General features: G+C 47.5%; 1 protein-coding gene across 1 annotated transcript in view; it reads right to left on the reverse strand.

Moving 5' to 3' along the window:
• Positions 1-21,319, reverse strand: part of Thsd4 (thrombospondin type 1 domain containing 4) — a 552,037-nt gene extending 530,718 nt beyond the window's left edge. The window contains exon 1 of the mRNA XM_085844687.1: positions 21,172-21,319. The gene's annotated coding sequence lies outside the window, so the exon portion shown is untranslated. The remainder of the gene's footprint in view (positions 1-21,171) is intronic.

Raw genomic sequence — 21,319 nt, forward strand, 5'->3', positions numbered from 1 at the left:
ACTGGCTAATAAATATTTACTCACGAAGAGATGTGTTTGGGTCCCCTCCACAGTGCAAGAGATGGGGAGGTATCAAGATTAACTCCCAAGGACAAGCACTGGAAACCTTCCATCAATCTATAATATGTGACAAATATAAGGGACAGAGCATGAAAGAGAGGGCCAGGTGCTATGTAAAGGACCCAGAATGAGGACTCTAGTGGCCTAGGGCCGTGAACTTATCATCTTCCACACCATGCCCAGTTTGCACAGTGCTGGGATTGAACATAGAGTCCCAAGCATGCAAGGCAAACACTCTGCACAGGCTGAAACAGCTCCATGACCAGTCACTGTTGATGGCGCCATTCCAATCTCCCTCCATGAGTACTGTGCTTTAACCCATCAGAAGGAAGGTATCCATTTGCATGCCATTTAAAACATAGCTTCTTTCATCTTTGCTTCACCCCTTTAAAACTTATATTTGGAGTATATTTTTATGTGGCTGCATAACACATTGATAGGTAAAAATAAATAAGTAGCCAAACATACTGGAGCTGGATGCTCAATTACATTTTGACTAATGTTTAAAAAAAACAAATTAACTTCAAACTTAAAAAAAAAAAAAAGACACTACTTCTTCTGATTAATTTCTTAGTTTTGGGTTTGGATTTGGATTTTTGAGACAGTCTTACTAAGTGATGATGCAGGTTGACCTTGAACTTCTGGTCCTCCTGCCTCAGACTTCAAAGTTCTGGAATCTGCTACACCCAGCTCCTCATCAGATTTCATTAGTCGTCCCTACCTCCAGTTTGGGAGCTTCCTGTGGGAGAATTGCAAGCTCTGTCACTTCCTTGGCTTCCATGAGGTATCTTCTACTCAACCAACTCTGTTTATCTAACTGTGTGTCCCCACCTCCCATTTACATCATGAGATTAATTTTTTGAGTCATGACCAGCATTTATTAACAGGAAAATAAGTTAATTAGAGGAGAAATGCCAGCATCTATCACATATAGGGAGGGTATGCCTCACTGTGGCTTACAGACGTGTAAGTTCAAAGTTCCTTCTTGGAAAGGGCAGATACAATAAAGGGTTAGAACTGTGGCTGAGTGGAATAAAACATGAGGAGCCCAGTTAAGCCTGTTATCTAAGACCCTGTAAGGCAGCGTGGGGCTGATTCTGAGGAGTTGGACAAGAAAGAGCTATTGTGAGCTCTGGAGGAGGGGAGCCTGGTAAAAGGAGGTTCCCCGAAGATACTTCTGGCAACAGTGTGTGAGCCACTGAGTAAACAAGGGCTCCTTGGGGCTGAGGCTCCTTCTGGGGTTTGCTCATGATTTATAGCTTTGACATTGAACATAAGGTCTAACAATGCAGTTTCTGTCAGAGTGGATGTTCCCGAGAGATTGGAGAGCTCACCTTCTCTCAGATCCAGTAAGATGCCAGGAAGGCGGAGCAAGTCACCTGATGTGGTTCAGTCACAGCCCCCACACCCTGGGAGGCCACAGGGCTTGAGTCGGAGAGGACAAGGGCATGTTGGAAGATCCAGACTATAGTTCCTTTGACCCCTGAAGATGCCAATGTGCCCCGAGCTATGATATACCCACATGGCCCCTTCCTCTGAGTATTTTTCCTGCCCTTTTTCCTCATGCTATGAACAAAGCTCCTACTCGACTCATCTGGTTCTGAAAGGGGGTCCGCTCAGCCCCTCAAGTCAACACCAGAAGGGCCCAACTCCAGGTCCCTGTTCTCCACCTCTCGGCCCTCCTCCCACACAAATGCCTGGAACACACACAACGTAAGGCAAACACCCAAGCAAACAAAGGGCACTAGTCCCCTGGGACAGGAAGTGACTCATAAGCAAAGAACCAGGGTCAAGGATTTTTGAAGGAGCCTGGCCATGTCCCAGCAACCCGTGTCTCCAAATCTAGGGTAGCTGACGAAGACTGAAAACCATCTCTCACTAAGCACCTGATCTGGGGTGCAGTGTGCTACCCAACCCACAAACAAACTGGGAAAGCAACATCTGGATAAGGGACGAGGCCTGGGGGAAAGGGCTGAAAATGATGAAGGCTTCCAGAGTTGTCACGGAGCTTAATATGTTTGGAATGGATGAACCTTGCCCTGTAGAGAGGATGGGAGAATGGCAGAGAGCTGAGGACTGAGGGTCCGGCTGCGCCTGTGGCAAGCCACAGAGTAAAGACCAAGGTCTACTGGGAAGAGATGATAATGTCCCTTGAGGAGACATGGGTGTCCCCATACCCTAACAGAGAAACCACTATGGGTAGGAGGAAGCTTTGGCCGGAGAAGAGGAAAAGCTGCTAGAAATAATGCCCAAAAGCAAGAGGCAGAAAACGAGGCTTTGTTTCTTCAAGGGAGCCCTGCTTAAACAGAACAGGCTACCCTGCACAGGCAGAGGAAGGCATAGCATTCTAGGCTGTCCAACCGGCAGCCTGCCGGCTACATGCAGCCAAGCACAGTTACAAATGCAGCCTAACACTCAACTATACATTTCTTTAAAACATTATAAGGATTCTTTTATTGATTGATTGATTGATTGATTGATTGGAACTAGAACTGCATCGTTCTCAACAGTGAACTTTGTAGACAACAATGTCCTACTGCAATGTCAAAAGGCTGGGCAGGCCAGCAACAGTTAGCATTAACTGTTAACTAATAAGATAATGTGCAAACATGCCAGCTGAGAGGGAGGGGCACAGCCTCGAACCTTAAGAGAAGGAACTCTTGTTTTTGAACAGGTATCAGACACCATCTGCCTACACTTGCTCCTTGATAGTTAGGAAGGTCTCTAAAGGCAAGAGACTGTAATTACCATTATAAACACCAGCATCCAGACACACTGCCTGGGAGATGGCAGGGGGCAAGAAAAAGCTGGCTGGCTGGCTGGATGAATGGATGAGTGGCTGAATGATAAACATGATGTTCTTCTCTTACTGGGATTTGCACACATGTAGAAACCAGAGGTATGTGTCAAATGTCTTCCTTAATTGCTAGCCATCTTATTTTTATCCTTTTTCATGTTTCGTGTGTGTTGTTGTTATTATTGTTGTTCTTCTTCCTCCTCCTCCTCCTCCTCCTCCTCCTCCTCCTTCTCTTCCTGTTCCTCTTCCTCCTCCTCCTCCTTCATCACATCTCTATGCACAGGCATTGATGGCCAAAGGTTAATAAGTGGAATCATGTTTGATCAGTTTCCTTTTTCACTGGGGCAGGAACTCTCTATCAAACGCAGCGCTTTCCAATATGACTAGTCTTGCTAGCCAGCTTGCTCTGGAGAACCCAGCTCTGCCTCCAAAGGCTGGAATTACAAGCAGATACCACACCCCCTTGTCGTTTCACATGGGTTTCTATGGACCCAAGTTCCCATCTTCTGGCCTGTATGTCTAGTATTTAACAGCCAAGCAAGCCATCTATCTGTCCAGTCCTTCACCTCATTTTTTGAGATAAGACCTGCCACTGAGCTTTGCAGCTGACCTATTTGGCGACATTGGCTGGCCAGCAAGCTCTGGGAATCCACCTGTCTCCACCTCTGCAGTGCTGGGATTACAGATCCCTCATCTGTCTTTTTCTGTGAGTGCCGGGGAACTGAACTCGCATCTTCTTTCTTGCCAGCTCCCCAGCCAGAGCTTTACACAGCAGAGGGCAGGACTCTCTCCTTTTTCTGGAGATGCTGCCACGCATGTTCAGCAGATGTTCACAGAGAGGCCTGGGAATAGGCAGACAGACTAACCACTGCAGATACAGACATATGCTGCTGCCTCTGTGGAGGCTCTGACCTCTCAAATCTCCAGGCAGTCAGGAACCCACACAGCCCTTTCAGGGAATCCAGCCCCAGGCCGAGGGGTGTCCACTGAAACTGACCTTGGGGCCTCCCCCAACCTTGTCACATCCCCAGCTTCTTCTCCCCTGGATGGAGGACAGCCAGAGGAATGTTCCCCGACCAATTTGTCCTTGGCTGATGGTCTTTCCTCCCACCGTGTCACGTCATAGGGCCCAGCCCTTTTTTTCCTCTTGTCACTCAGCCACAAAACTCATTTCTTCCCATGGAACCCCCATACTGCAGAACGACTAGCTCACCCTGAGCAACGAGGAAACACACAGAATGTGAGTCAGGAAAAAAATGTGGCAATCCATTCAAACATCCTGGCTCCTAGCAAGCAAACCTCGCCACCGGCTTTGTTCTCCATCAAGGGAGAGCACCCTGGCAGCTCCTTCCTCACCTGGAGAAAGTCGGTGACCGCATAGACAGCATCATCTTCACGGTCATTAACACTGCTGTGGATTTATGTTTGTTCAGGTAACTAGGGAAAATATTCAAGTGTCGAAATAATCAGGCAGGCAGGCAGGCAGGATGTTTCAAATGCATGAGCCACGTGTGCTGGCCTCTGGAGCATTGCCTTGTTCAGCGTCAGAAGACGTATCAGATCAAAGGCGAGGGACTTTCTCCTCTGGCTTCAGCATCTGCCTGACCACAGAAGTCCATCAGCTTTGTGACATTGTTTCAGTCTAAATCTCATAAAAGGAACTCCAGTTCAGTTGCTGTCACAGTGTATCATTACCATTAAGACTTCCTCCTCTTTTCTGAGTTGGTGCTTGGCACAGCGCTCATGCACAGCAGGTACCCATTTGGGTGACATCCAAGGCTAGCACTCTACCTCACCAGGAGGGTCTTCTCTTCAAGGTAGGCTGCTCAGCGAGGGATCTGAACAGCAGTGGTGGTCTATAGTAGCAAACACTACATGTTTCTAAGTGCTTCGGAGATGAGTACTTCTAAAGCCCTGAACACCCAGGAAATAGTTGGGTCACAGGTAACCCTCCCTAGGATTCAGACACCTAGAGGCCGACGAATCCAGCTGTTCCCCCAGTCACAACTTCTCCAAGAATCCTCTTCCATGAACAGACTATACAGCCTGGCTTGGGGCTATCAAAGAAAAAAGAGCACACTACTTCTGCCCAGTTCTGCGTGGGACCTGCGACTTTTCCAATGGGCTGTCCTGAGCTTCAACAGTGAGCTATACCATTCCTAACACCTACGTTAGGACAATCTGGCCAAAAGCAAGGTAACCCTGGGACAAGGAGAGTGTCAGCTCAGACCATCTTTCCCTTCTTCTGACTTAGGGTCTTAGCCTGCCTTTTCTTCATTAGAATCTATGTCCCATCACCTATAATGCCTTTGTCATTCTGCAGAGCGTCTGCAGAATGACACACACACACCAGGGAAGGAGGGTTCATGTATGTGTTAACAATACAAGAACAAATTCCTAGAGAGCAAGTGACATGACATGCTCACTCACAAGTGGACCTGGTGAAACTTCAGAGCTGAGTTATGGATAACATGGTTTTTCTATTAGGAAAAAAAAAACCCTATGTATACAAAATTACACATGTTCCTGGATACCAATCCCTACCCCCCATTTTAAAAAATGCACATTAAGAAAAGCCAAAAACCTATAGAAAAAACGTAAATAGAAGAGTGCTAATTATTTACTGCCTCATAATCTAATGTCAAACGGCTCTGAAGCCTCCCCCTGGCACGCAGCATCAACTGTACATTCCCCAAAGGCCTGATGGCCAACTTTCTCCACTGCACAGCACCCAGGCTGCAGCTGGGCTCCGGCACACAGCATCAACTGTACATTCCCCAAAGGCCTGATGGCCAATATTCTCCACTGCACAGCACCCAGGCTGCAGTTGGGCTCCAGTCAGGGGAGGTGTAAGCTGTGCTCTGCCCAGCTCACTGCCTGCCAGCTCTGGTCCTGAGTCTAGGATCTTTCCCCAGTTCCCTGCACGCCTGCTCGTGAGCATGAGCCATAAATTAGCTGGGTCCACTTTCTGCCCTTGGTACTTCCGAGTGTCAGGGGGACGAATTTGCCTTTTCCTGCTCTGCCCTGAGGCCTACACCGCCAGGTTTGTGTTACATCGTTCTTTCTTTTCTTTCTTTCTTTTTTCTTTCTTTCTTTCTTTCTTTCTTTCTTTCTTTCTTTCTTTCTTTCTTTCTTTCTTTCTTAAAGCAACAGAAATCTGGTCAATGATTTGTAGCAACCACAGCTGCAGCCTGTGTGCTGGAAGCTCTGACTGGCCCTTCAGAGAGAAGCAGAAATCGAGCACCTTAGACTTATGTTCCTGACAGGATCCATGACAGGCCAGCATTAGGTCAAGCTGGCATCAGGTGTGGTGATTAAGAGATTAAGTCAATACCAAAGAGATGCCCAGCACATAAACTAAGGCGGCTTCTAAGGAAAGTGAGCTCAAGCAAAACTATGAAGGGAAATTGAGCTTCAGAAGAAGAAAGCTGTTAACAGATCTGTCACTTGAACCCCATCAGCACTGCGGTGGCTCCATTCACATCTGTCTCCCTTTACTGGCTCACTCTAGCAGACACTGGAAAAATTGCTAGCAATAGCACAAGCACCACAAATTCTGACTGGTGTTCTCTCATCCTGACCTCTGCGACTGGGGGTCACATTAAGCTCCCAGGAGCCCCACATCTCACAACCTATCCACCCATCAGCTTCTAGTTTCCTCCTGTCGATGGCTATTTCCGTGCAATGTGCACCAGCTGTACATTCAGCCCTGGATGCTAGGAGGGGCGTCACCGTGTCTCCAGAGACTGGAGCTCAGTGTTCACCCAGCCTTCCGTGAACCTCACACCCTGTGTGTTGGGCTCAATCTTTTGCCAACTCTTTTCCTCTGCATTCTTTCTCCCATAACCTCTCCTGTGCAGTTTCCACCTGGCCTCATCCAACCTGCCAGTCATTCAACTGCAGTCCGCGTTTCTCCAACTTCCCCCACACACCTTTCTCAGAGACCAAGTGGGGAGCTCAAGTGACGACTCATGGGTAAAACGGTTGCTACACAAGTATGCAGATGAAAATATGACCCCTAGGAGCCCCCATAAACAGAGACCAGGCACACACCTGTAATCCCAGCATTTGGGAGGTGGAGACAGGGAGTCAATCCCCCGAGAAAGCTGACTATCTAGACTAGCAGAATCTGTGTGTCCCAGGTACACCAAGAAACCCGGCTGAGCAAGGAAAGTGGAACAAGAGAGGAAAGCATTTAGCACTAACCACTGACCTACACACACACACATACACACACACACACACACTCACACTCACACAGGCGCGCGTGCAATCACAGATGAACAGGGATACGCGTCGCTGTGATCGAAGTATCTCTCTCAATCACAACACTTCCTCCCTACCCCTCCAGCTCCTCCTCCTTTATTCCTCTTCAAAATCAGTTTTCAGAAGTTTGACCGTGACCTTGTAATCTCAGCACTTAGGAAGCTGCAGTAAGACAACAGCAAGCCGGAGGCTAGCCTGGGCTACCCAGCAAGAGACTGTCCCCAAAATCGAAAGTTGACTGTTATGGGTCTTGGTGCTAGACTTCTATGAGTTGAGGTTGTGTCTTATGCTACAACTGAAAACTTTTTTGGGAATGGTTGCATCCCGGAAGCCTCTGGCCCTGTCTACTCTCTTCTCTCCTGGGACCGCACAAGCACAGACTTCGGATCTTTTGTTATAGTCCTGCAGACACCTGACTTTTAGCCCAGGTCTGCTTCTCTCTGTGGTTCAAGTTGGATAACTTGTTACATCTTCAATCCTCCTGCCTCTACTCTCCTAGGCAGTGCATCCGGTGAGACTTGACTTCAGTTATTATGTGTTCCCCTTCTAAAAATTCCACGCAGAATGAAAAACTTAAACATGAGACTAGAAACTATTTTTATAAATCTCAGAGATACTGCATAGCATTGCTATGAGTAATGACTCTTTAAAATCCGATCCCCAAAGCACAGGCAACAAAACAAAAACATGAATAAGATTACAGCAAACACAAAAGTATTTGCAAGCAAAGGGAAAAGGAGCGGTGTGAAAAGATAGCCTGTGAACTAAGAGAAGATGTTTACAAACCGTGAATCTCGGATGGGATTATATCCAAAATACGAACAGGACTCGACCCAATAGCAACAACAACAAAGGGTGAGAAGCAGGCGAAGGGCCTTGACAGGCGGCACTCAAGAGAACACGAAGAGACGCTGAACAACTATAATGACTGGGAAACAGAACTTTAAAGCAGGGATGAGTTTCCATCTTACCCATGTCAGGATAGCGACTATCAAACAGACTCAAGATGGCAGTTGTGGCTGAGAGTCACAGGGGTGGAACTTTCAAATGATACCAATTAGAGCGGGATTTAGAGCAACAAGCATCAAATGCTGCTGTATGGAAGTTTCCCAAAAAGCTGCAAAGAAAGTTTGGTACAGCAATTCCTCTTTTTGTATTTATTCTTAAGTACTTAATCTGTCTAGTGATGTATGACGTATGAGCTCTCAGGCTCTTTGCTGACTTCTCCCCAATAACCATGATGTAGAAATGAATGCAAATGCCCTCAACCAATGGATGGATAAGGAAATGCTAAGTGGAACACTACTCAGCCTTTAAAAAGGAAGGGAACCTTGTCATTTGCGACAATGTGGATAGAACTTGAGAATATTATGCTGAGTAAAATAAGTCAGACACAAGAAGGCACACCCATGTTCTCACTTACATGTGGATTCTAAAGCCATTCAACTCATGGAAGGAGAGTGCAGATGGTGGTTAAAGGTAGCAGAGTGGAGACAAAAGGGAGAGAAGATGGAAGGGTACACAGAGTGTCCCTGTTTAATCTATGGCATAGTTTAGTGAGCAGTTAACGGCAGCAGAGTAGACAGTTCACACTCACTGAGGCCATCTCAGATGTCCCCTCTGCGGAAAACGACAAGCATCCGAGATGAAGAAGAATTAGCTCGATTTAAACACTCCCCTTGGTACCCAAGAATCAGGCATTATTACAGCTTGTTAACTTGTAATAAGCTTAATATTTAGAAATAGAATTTCCAGGGCTTAGTGGCAGAACATTAGTTATCATGTGTAAGACCCTAGATTCAATCCCAGCATTACACAGATAGAGAGAAGTCCGAGATATACATAATTGACAACTAGAAAGGTACATAGCATATGATAGATAGAAAGAAAATGATTGGTGGACACATAGATGATTGATTGATTTATGTGTGAATGAATAAGATAGATAGATAGATAGATAGATAATAGATGGTAGACCGATGTTTGATAGGCAGATAGATTGACAGATAATTGATGGATAATAGTCTTTCTTCTTTTTCTTTACTAATATGTTTTTTATTTATTTCAAGCATATAGATAATTATTTATTGAGGCACTTTCATGATGGAACCTTCACTGGGTATCTCTAACATCTCTGTCAGCTTAGTGTTGGCCTCCACCTATTGTCCTTTTTCAAATTCAGCAGAAGACCTGCTTGGTTCTCGTGACTGATTCTGTGCTAACCCTGCACATCATAGGCATTGTGCTATGAACAAAGCTCTTATTTAAAGCCTCCATTTAACTGTCTTCTTTTGACATGCTAAAGTCCTGGAGGGGCTTTTCCCACAGCACGCTCAGCGAGAGACAAAACCCTAAGTCCCCATTTGGTCTCTGCTGAGGAAGGGGGAAGTCACCAGTACTTCTGGCCAGGATGTGGTAGTTCCCCATCTCCATCAGATCCCCAGGAGCGTTTCTCTGCTGGGAGGGGAAGGATGAAATAAAGCAGGTGCACAGGTCCTCATGTGGTCCCCATCGAGGCCACAAGCAGGAGCAGAAAAGAGGGGATGCGTGACTTTGCTTCTGTGAGTGGTGGTCCCTTGGGTCCTTATGACCAACCACTCTCCAGGAAGAGAAGAAACATCGTATCACTGCTGGGTAAGGGTGAAGGTCAAATATCCACCTGTTCATTCGGGAGTGAAGAATTAGTGATACAACAATGGGCAATGACTCTGGCAATCAAACGGCAAGCCAATGCCAAAGGAAAACTCAAAATTCAGGCCCACAACGCCAAGACCACTTGTCTATACACCAAAGAGCTCTCTGCCCAAGGACACCAGCCCCCTGCCCAACAAAACAATGAGAAAAACCCTCCCTGGCCAAAGGACAACAGCTGCCTCCCTTCCCATCCTACCAGGTCCCCCCACCCCCAGGTCAGAAAGCACACATGGCCATGCGCCATCGCCCCCTAAACAACACAAACGCACGCTTGCTCAAGTCGGGGTCCTATCCAACACATACAGTGAAAGCAGGTTTGGGAGCCAAGAACCACAGCCTCGCAGTCACCTTCAGGGCTGGTGGTCTCCCATCTGGAGAGAATCCCACTTTTCTGCCCATAGGAATCTCTGAAACCAAGATCCACCCAGGAGCTGTGGAGATGGAAGCAGTCAGCAGGCCAGGCAGCCCCTCCTGTCTGGAGAGCCGGGTCTGCACCCAGCTGGAGCCTTGGTCCCTGGAGCTGGGGCCTCTCCTCTGGCCCCAACCAGCAGTCTGCACAGAGCTGTGTTTTGTCCAATGAGGGAGAGCTGGTGACCCAGGCGGGGAACTCAGCTTTCCAACAGCCTCTGTTTTTGTTTCCATTTAAAAAGGTTAGTGACTTTACTGCATGTGGAAAGAACCAGGGAAGCAAGCTCAAAGAGGCTCAGCGTGGTTTTGGAGCTGACCAAAAAACACAGGACTTTTGAGTCGAGTTGGGAGAAGAGGGAACAAGTTTATCCTGCATTCACCATGTGCCAAATGCAAGCCTGGGAGTGCCTTCTGTGCCCTTCCCTGGTGGATTCAGGCAGAATCGAGTCTAATTCCATACCACAGACCATCAGGATGGGGAGGATTCAGAACTACTGGACTCCCAGGATCAAAGAGAGCAATGTGAAAAACACCCTTTTAATCGGGAACTAGAACAGGATACAATGTATTTACCCATCAATATTCTTAGCCTCGTCAGCATCCCCAACAACAACAGTATTCATGAATGCTCAAGTCCCTCATATAAAATGTCATGGTATTTGTATATAACATATATATGTGTGTGTGTATATATATGTGTATGTGTGTGTGTGTGTGTGTGTATGTATCCTCCCATATGCCTTAAATTACTCCTGGGGGCACTGATACTATCTCACACACTGCAGATGCTATGCAAGAGACTACCTTATATAAATGGCATGGTATGGCATGAGCTATACTCATCCTCTTGCCTGGGCATTTTAAACCATCCCTGGATTACTTATACTGCCTCATGTACTGTACATGTTAGGTAAATGGATAGTGTACCATCTATCTCTAGTAGATAAAGACAAAAATCAAGGTCTGACCATACTCAATACTGATATAAAGTTTTAAAACTATTTTCAATCTGAGCCAGGCAGTGGTGGCACGCGCCTTCAATCCCAGCACATGGGAGGCAGAAGCAGGATGATGTCTGAGTGTGAAGCCAGCCTGAACTATAGAGTGACTTCCAGAACAGCTAGAACTACACAAAGAAACCATCCTGAAGAACAAGCAAACATATATCTTTTTCAATACACACACACACACACACACACACACACACACACTCAATCTGCAGTTGGCAGAATCTTGGAAAGGTATATCACTACAGTCATTGATGCTAAGAATTTTGAAAGTATATATATATATATATATATATATATATATATATATATATATAAAATTCACTACAATGACTACTCAAAGTATAGCAAGTTGTATTATGGCGATTGCATTAAGTTGGTATAACCCAAGCTCACAAATAACTTTTTTTTTCTAAAACTTATGACTTGAACTAGATTCTCAGGGACACTGGAACACCTATGATTTTTGTAGACTACCTGGGGCACTGCTGTATTTTAATTGTAATACATCTATACAGTTGTGTGTCTGAGCTTGGTTCCCAGTTGGTAGTGCTGTTTGAGGATGTGGTGGAAACTTTAAGAGGAAGCAGAGGCTACTGTGGGTGGGCCCTGGGGTCTTACAGGGTGGCTCTGCTTCCTAGCTGTGGGTGCAAAAAGACCATCCAGCTTCCTTCCCCTGCTGTCACTCCTTCGTTACTGCAGTGTCTTCCTGGTCACCCTGGAATCACCCTCTTGAACTCTAAGCTGGGTAACCCATTCTTCTCTGAAACTGCTTATCAAGGATTTTGTCACAACAGCAATACAAATTCCTCACCCGATGTTCACAGTCACTCTTCCTGGCACTGAAAAGGCTTTCAATAGTGTGTGGAACTAGACTGGAAGGCATGGGTCAAGCCTGACTGACTGACTGCCATTTAGGGGGAAGAGAGGGTCACATTTTCAAATGGTTGAACAACAAAGAGAGACAGAGACAGAGAGACAGAGACAGAGAGAGACAGTGAGAGACAGAAAGACAGACAAAGACAGAGACAGGATAAGAGAAAGACAGACAGAGACAGAATAAGACAGACAGACAGACAGACAGAGAATGTGCTATGATGTGAAATGGATGCCGGGATCATCAGAGTATCCATACAGGATTTTAGTGAGATTTTATTTTTCTTTAAGAATATGTGCATGTTTATGCACACAGGACCCCGAAAGAGGTCAGAAGATGATGCCAGATCCCCTGCAAGTGTAGTCCCAGGCAGTTGTGAACCACCCAATGCAGATGCTGGGAACCAAACACCAATCCGCCACAAGAGCCGCAAGGGCTCACAGCACTGAACCACCTCTCCAGCTCCTAAATAAAGTTTTATTGGATTGCACCTATGACCTTGCCTTTATGGACTGCCCGTGGCTTCTCTCATGCTCAGAAGGCAGCACTAATTAGGTGCACCGGAAAACCATGTCCTGCAAAACTCGGATATCAACCCTCTGACCCCTTGTAAGGAACAGGCTGCTGAACCCCGCCTGACACCATCTGTCAGGCTGTCATTCATACGCACCAGGCTGAGAACACAGCAAGATAAGGAGGACGACAGAACCTCACGGCTTCTGACAGAGCAAAGGAACCATCGTGGCACGCTGAGAGGAGGGGATGCTAAGAGATACTGTGGGCTAGAAGCAACTGCACGGTGTGTGGAGGCTGTGTTGTGTACATAGAAGCAACTGCACGGTGTGTGGAGGCTGTGCCAGGCACAGGCGTACACTGCATTCATCTGAGGCATGGGAAGTAGCTGGATCCTGCAAGCTAACCAAGGATATAGCATTCTCATAAAGGACAAATGGCTTCAGCTTCCTTTAACCCTCTCTCTTCCCTCTACCCCCACTGTTTCCTACTGGGTCTTGCCTCCCACCCCATGTCTTTCTAAAGTCCCACCACTGAGTCCAGTGCCTTTTATCTGGGTCTGATGGGCTGTCCACTACAGTTATAATGATTTTCCTATTACCTGCCTCTGCCTATAGCTGTAAGAACCACCATGCTTTTAGGCAGAAATAACATCTTCCTATAAGACTATAAGACACACACACATACGTGTGTGTGTGTGTGTGTGTGTGTGTGTATAGATCAGAGTTTTCATTTTCATGCTTATTAAGGAACATAGTAGCCCCTTCATGTCTACTTTAATTTGAATGTGCCCCTCAAAGGGGCACATAAATTTTTTTCTTTTAAAATATTTGTTTTTATCATTTTTATGTATGTGTGGCATACATGTACATGAACACCGGTGCCTAAGGATGCCAAAGTTATAGGATTCCCCAAGAAGACCTGGAGTTTACAGGCAGTTGGGAGTCACCATGTGGGTGCTGAGAACAAACTTGGATCCACTGAAGAAATAGCACGTTCTTAACCACTGAGGCGGCGCTTCTCCAGCCTGCATGGTAAAAGTCTTAGTCCCAGCCGGGCGTGGTGGCACACGCCTTTAATCCCAGCACTCGGGAGGCAGAGGCAGGAGGATTTCTGAGTTCGAAGCCAGCCTGGTCTACAAAGTGAGTTCTAGGACAGCCAGGGCTAAACAGAGAAACCCTGTCTCGAAAAACCAAAAAAAAAAAGTCTTAGTCCCCAGTTGGTAACGCTATTAGAGGGTAGCAGCCCATTTAGGAGGTAGGGCCTAATGGAAGAAGAGAGGTCATATGGGGGCGTAAACTTCGAAGCATACTGACATCCAGCTCTCTCATCTCTCTCTTTGCATTTTGGGCACAAGGTAGACATCTTCCTCTACTGTATGTTCCTGCCATGATGTACTTTGGTGCCACAAATAAAACCATAAGACCTCTGGAGCCATATGCCCAAACAAGCCCTTACTCCTTATGTTGATTGCCTCAGGTGTTTTGTTACAGTAACAGGAAGCTAACAAATGCAGTGTCTGAGCACACACTAGGCTAACTCTACTACGTTTTCTTATGTATAAAGATTACCGGCCCACTGTACAGGAGAGGAAACTGATGCTCAACTGATGCTGTCCAAAGCCACACAAGCAGCAGCTGGATCTAGATCCACATGTTTTTACAATGCATGGTGTTGGTCCCTGGTGCATAGTAGGGACTGGGAGAGGGTTAGAAGCATGAATGAATGGTTACACAGCAAGGCCCATATGGAATCAGTAACATGTGTGAGCACAATCTAAGAAGTTGCCAACATCTTCCTTTAAGGAGCCTCTGTGAACACTGACATAATTTCCTTCTGTGGAATTCAGAAAGTCCCCACCCTACCATGGGTCTTCCTGGCCCGAGAAGCAAAGAGTGTTGAGTTCCCCTGATCTGGGCCTGAGGCAGGAACAGAATAAATAAGAAAGAGAGGAGTGGGTCACCGCTGAGTCCTCCTCTGCTTCTGGTACTCACGTGGGTCTCCAGTTTGCTCTCTGTGGGTTCTTGAATACCACGGGTCAGTATGACCGGGTGACCATGTGGCCTGGATCTGACTCCAGAGCAGAATATGAGGTCAGAAATAGATAAAGAGCAGCAGCAAATTGGATGCCTTTACTATTGTGCTGACTTTTTGAGATTGGGGAAGAAACAAAAACATTCCAGCTCCTACCTAACACAGTATATGGAAGAGCTATGGATATCATCACAATGGCGCACGCCTTTAATCCCAGCACTTGGGAGGCGGAGGCAGGCGGATTTCTGAGTTCAAGGTCAGACTGGTCTACAAAGTGAGTTCCAGGACAGCCAGGGCTACACAGAGAAACCCTGTCTCAAAAAAACAACAACAACAAAAAAAAAAAACAAAAAACAAAAAAAAAAGAAAAGAAAAGAAAAGAAAGAAAAGAAAAGGGGAAAAAATGAGCCTGGAGAGGTGGCTAAGCATCAAAAAGCACTGGCTGCTCTTCCAGAGGACCTGAGTTCAGTTCCCAATACCCACATCAGGTAGCACTCCAGCTCCAGGGGATCTGATGCTGTCTCTGGCCTCTATTGGCACCCATACACACACATGCACACTCTCACACACAAGCACATGCAGAAATAAAAATGAAGTAACTCTTCATTATAATTGTTTAAAATGAGAAATATTTGCACACACCCATGTTAGCAAAAAAAAAAAAAAAAAGACAAATGTGCATCAGCTCATCTGATAACCGAGCATCAGCTCATCTGATAACCGAGCATCAGCTCATCTGATAACTGAGCATCAGCTCATCTGATAACTGAGCATCAGCTCATCTGATAACCGAGCTGATGCACATTTGTCTTTTTTTTTTTTTTTTTTTTTTGGAGCCAAATCAAACCTTCCCTCCTCAAGGTGCTCTGGGTCATGGTGTTTAACAAAGCAACAGGAAACAAGTAAGGGTACTGTGCCTCAAAAAATAAAGTAGAAGGCTACTTGGAGAAGACATCTACCATGATACTCTGGCCTACACACACATACACATACATGCACATACATGAACACATACACACACATATACCATATATACATACATACATACATACAAACAAACAAAAAATATATATAAGCATATAGGAAGGAGCAAACAGACCACTAGATGCAGCTGGCATACTATGTGCAGATGAGGCACAGCTGGCATACTGTGTGTAGATGAGGGATGGAGTTTTACTCTCTGGTTGCCTATTATTCACTAACTGGTCTGTCTGGTCCCAGAGTATCTGTTTTAGAGCCAGGTAGAGCCCAAAGGTCACCCTGCTGTACACTTGCTATGTGAGCCTCTGCTGTCTAAGCTATGGAACAGGGTAATGTCTGGCTGACCGTAGAAGACCTGAATTCACACAGGTAAAGCCAGCACCTGATGTGGAGCTCCATGCACAGTAGGGCCCTCTCCCTCAGGTAGCTAGAAAGCCTCTGCACTTGAAGCAGGAGAAAGGGCCTGGCCCTGACTAAAACATTGTAAGTGAAGCAGGGGTAGATAGGAGTCTATTCCAGACTTTCCATGGCAGCGAAGGCTGCATTGTTGGTACACACCAGAGATGAGACTTCAGACCTTGCCCTACAGGGCTGGGGAGGTAGCTCAGTAATAGAATACTTGCCTGGCATGCCTGGTCAGGCCCTAGGTTCAATCCCTAGTACCACCAAAAAAGAAGGAAGCAAAAGAGTAAGAACAAAATATGTGCATCATGGAGCTACCTGGCACTCAGCCGATAACTAGCAACAAGCTCTTCGTAGCTCCCAGGGGTCCTCCCATCCACTGGGGGGATTGATCCTCGTATCAAACATTAGGTAACTGCAACTTATCAGCCCACATCCAGCATGAGGTGACAGGAGTTCAGGGAAGCCAGGATAGGGGAGGAGCTTGGGTTTGCATCCTGGCCAGATGGTCTCCACAACTCCTGATTTTACAGTCTTTCCTACTCTCAGTCACTTGGCCTGGGGATGCTGTGTCACAGCAAATCTAACAGTGAGCAGGGAGGAGCAGAACTGACCTATGCCACCAGAGATTCCGGCTGACATCACCGCCCGGCCCACCAGCATTCTGTCCAGCTAGCACAGAGTCAGGGGGCAAGGGGCTGGAGGTCTAATCAAAAGGGCAGCAGGGGGCCATGGGGCCAGCAGCAGAGGGTGGAACCAGAATTTAAAGCATGCAGGGTCAGGGGTCAAACAAGCCATATCAATCATAGAGTTAAGTCACTTCACAGAAGTGAGCCTCGGAGCCCCGGAGGAGGGGAGGCTTCTGTCCGGATGGGCTGAGATTCACAGGGATAGGAGAGGATAAAAAGATAGCTATGGTTGAAGCAGCCCTGGTGTATGCTTGGAGCTGCGTGAAACATTTTACAAAGTTGTGGATCTCCCCTGTGGGGGTATGCCGTGCTATTAAGGCATCATTTTACAGGTAGGAAAATTATAGCACCTTGTTTGAAGCCTATAGCATGCTGGGTCGTAGGCTGGGACTCAGGCAGCTGCCTCTGGAGAGCTGTCACCTTCTGTTCTCCATATACAGGCTGCTGGTGTAGGAGTGGACAGGACTCTGTTGTGGAGAGCCGGTCTGTAGCCCAGGGGCAAATGCCTTCTTTGTTTATCTTCCTGGAAAGGACAGGCTGTTGGCAGAACTGTTTCAGGAGAAGCTTGTCCAATAACTGTAAATTTGCCACTTGCGGATACCATCAGCTAGCAGGTAGCTTCCCAGCAACCCATGCGGCCCCGAGCAGCAGAAATTAATCATCTCTCTCATGATTTCACCTCAAAGAAAATGATCACAAAGCCCAGGCCCGCGACCATTCCTACAGTAGTCAGACACGTGGCTGCATCCCTGTGATAAATCAAAAGCGATGCCCAGCTTTCGTCAGATGCCTGCAGATAATTCCCCTGCCATTTCCCTGCTGGGACTCAGAGAGCCTTGGCCTAAAGGGTTAACATCTCATTTCCTCTTGTCTTTCAAGCCTTAATCCCCATCCTGAGCTGGGCACATTCCAAGCCCACCTGGAGCAGGTCAAGACCAGCTCCCAGCCCATGACTGGTCCTTCATTTCCCCTGGCAGGAGATTAGATGAGGGGCCCATTAATCACTCATTACCTCTGTCTTCCCTGCTGGCCAGGCCTCGGGCAGCCTGCCAAGGGTCCTGGGAGGGTGCTTGTGAGCTGTCCAGTGCCACCCTTCCGGGGACAAGACACAGAGGCTCAAGCCTGGCTAGGGACTCCATGGACCACACCCAACTGCCTGGCTTCCACCTAAGGTATCCTTAAAGCTTCCCATCTCTGAAAGATTAGGGAAAGAGAGAAATAGATTAAAAGTAGCTACTCTCCCAAGACGACTAAACACGGGGGGGGGGGGGGCAAACTCACTGCCTAGCCAGTGCTTGTGCACTTTAGAGGACCTGGGGACACTGGACAGGAACCGAAAGAACAGGGGATGCTGGCTGGATGGTTACATAGGACAGCTGTGTGTTTAGGGGCTGGGCTAGAGTGGAGGGCTGAGTCCTTCAGACAAAACCCTGCACCTGACAGGGCTGAGATTATATGCAGGTTTCTTCTGGAGTGTTTAGTGAGTACCCACTTCTGGCAAACACTGATCAGTCAGGGTAGACGGGAGAGATAGGAAGTGATATTGAGCACCTACTATGTGCCAAGGCTTTGCCTATGGGGCCTCAACCTCCCACCAGCCTTCAGCCATCGTTACTTGTAAAGATGGGCAAATATGACAGCTATTAAATGAGAAGCTGTCAGCCACCAGTCTAGGGAAGGAGAGTAGCTGTGACTAGCCTGGCCAAGCCTACTCATAATCTTCCAGCTCCTGTCACACCCCCAGCAGCTTAGGAATTTTCAAACCCCGGTATTCCGATCTTCTTAATACTTGTTGAGAGCATGGGCAGAAGGCTGGGCTCAGAGGCTTTCAGGTAGGGCGAGAAGGAAGTATTTTGCTTTCAAAAACTTCGTTCAAAGGCCCCTTTAAGAAAAAAAAAGGGGAGGCTCTTCTAAGATCACAATTCCAATTCCCCACTACTTGCTCCCTAAGGTCCAAATGAAGGCCTCTGCTAAAACAAACAAACAAACAAACAAAGCCAGTCATGTGCTTGGGCAGGCAAACACAGGCATACCCCTGAGACTCAGATAGGCATCCTATGGCCTCTGTACCCATGTGGCACATGCACACTTGTGTACAGAAACTGAGGGGGAGGAGGGAGGATGTGGTATTTGCAGTAGACCCTGCATCTGTCATAAAAGTATCATTCCTAGTTCAAAAGGCAGCCTGTAGCTGAGGTCTTCAAAGCTATTATGTGCACACAAATCAATTTCTCCCTCATCTGTGTCTGCACATGGATATTCTTTCTCTCTCTCTCTCTCCCTCTCTCTCTCTCTCTCTCCCCCCCCATCCCCCCTCATTGTTTGTCTCCTTTACTTCCCTTCTTTCTCCCTGGGTGGTCATTTGTTAGCTACTCTCCTCGCAGCCCCTGGAGGCCAGTGATCCAGCCAGTCTTGCTCCATATAAGCCCCCAGCACGCAGTAATAGTCGCTGGCACACAACAGATGCTCAGAAATATTTGCTGAAGACAAATTAAATGGAAGTGAATACTGGAGAGCCATTGTGATTCCTTGCAGGGAATGATGTGGTGAAGTCAGGATTTCAGGAATATTAATCTGTCAGCATGAAAGAAGATGGATTTAAAATGAAGAGAGCCACCCATGGCTGCGAGTCAGGAGGGAGATTGTTACTGTAAATTGGACATGGTTTAAGGTAGGGGCAGGAAAATAATTGGAGATATCATGAAAGAATGCGGAAGGGGCATTGTGATAAATGAGCTCTGCGTGTGGGGAATGGGATACGGGTGCTGGGGGTGAGGGGCTTGAACATGGACACCAACAGCCAATGGGGATAAAAGTGAAGTCCTGGGGAGAGGAAAAAAAAACCCGTACTCAACAGACAAGATCACTAGGCAAAACAGAAACTTCAAGCCCTGATCTTCTCCAAAACTCTCTGGTTTTCCTTACTTCACACCTGGCTAGAGAGACTTCCTAGCTCCGAAGAGTGAGGGTAAGACAGTCTGGTACCCCGCCCTGAGCTAGGCATGGAGATCGTGTGAGCGCATCTTCCCCCTCCCTGAGGCCAATGCACTCACTCACGTGTGTCAGTAGGGGCTCCACGCATTCTCACCACCCAAAATCATTTTGCAGGCTGGACCTTTGGGGATTCCCTGTTCGGCCCTGCGGAGGTTTATAGGAAAGTCCCGGGACTCTCATCTGCTTCCTCACATTAATATCCAGGGCAGAACTGTGCTTTTCAAAGGAATTCAGCTATGGTGCCAACAAAAATCTATAGGCATTGAGTAGGGCTACATCTAAATCACATTTGCAAACTGTTTGCACCTTTGTACACAGAGACCCAAGCAAGATTCTCTCCGGGCCAGCAACTGCATCCCTTCAGTCTCTACCAGGTCAGAGACATCAGTGATGTCCAAGATAACACAGTGGCTCTAAAAGGTGGGAGATCTTAGCTGATACCCAGATGTCTCAGATGCAAAGAAAGTTGGCCGTGAAAATTCCTTGAGTTCTGGCTATTTTACTTACTCCAAAGTCTAACGGGCTTCAGCGCCACAGATCCAAGGCTTTATTTAATTCACCTACTGCCTGCAAAGGGTGAGCCACTATCTGGCAAGGGATGCACGCTTTTAACAGCACAGAAAGCTTCGGGACTGCTTAAGATCTCACTAGACCCATAATTCCACGAGCTAAGTGGGTACCTCGAAATCCTCTTCCCAAGACACAGCTAAAGCTATTTCTAAGAAAACTGAAACTTCACTTCCAGATCTCTCCCACTTCAAGGTGAGCAAAGTGATCAAACGCTAACTGTTCAGTCGCATTCAGGGCCACGAGTATATGAGCTACACGGGTATATGAGTACAGAAGCAGCAACAGGTCCAGTTAGGGGAGCACTGACACTGGATTGCAATGATTAACCTGACCTGGGGATCAGAGGCTTTCCAAGAAGCCAGAATGATGGAGGCCAGGGGCTGGGGCTCCAGAGGTGCTGACACTCCATCAGCAATCCCAGGCTAAGAAAGGGAGCAAGGCTGGGGTGGGGACTACGAGTGCTATAGGTGCAACTCACCAGTTCAGCTCTGAGCTGCTGCGCATACCTCAGGAGGGCCAGTGGCTGCTTCCCCCAAGCCCAGGGGGCCAGGCCCTAGAGTTGAGGGTCAAGGATGGAGAATAAAGGCAGAGCAGGCCTCCAGGAAAGAGAAAAGAAAGAGAAAGGTAGGGGAAAGGAAAAAGAAGAGGAAGAGGAAAGGGGAAAAAGAAAGGAAGAGAAAGGAAAGGGAAAATAGAAGAGGATGGGAAAGAGAAAAGGAAGGGGAAGTGTGAAAGAAAGAGGAAGCAGAAGAGAAAAGGAAGAAAGAAGCAGGTACGACGTCCCGAGCTGCCGCCGGCCCCGACGTACCCACGCGCGCCAGTCTGCGGGGCTGCCCCGGGCTCTGGACTGCGGCCGGCCGGACTGCGCGATCTGCTCACCTGGGCTAGTCCTGAGCGGCCGACTCCTCAGCCCCGCGTGCTTCCCGAGCGCCGCCGCATGGACGGCCGGCCGCCGGGCTCCCGCTGCGCCCCGGTGTGTCCGGTGCGCGGGCGGCCAGCGAGTCCCCAGCGCACGACTCAGGCGCGG

This window comes from Mus caroli, unplaced genomic scaffold, assembly GCF_978045245.1.
Source record: "Mus caroli unplaced genomic scaffold, Mus_caroli_1 scaffold_11, whole genome shotgun sequence".
Classification (NCBI taxonomy): domain Eukaryota; kingdom Metazoa; phylum Chordata; class Mammalia; order Rodentia; family Muridae; genus Mus; species Mus caroli.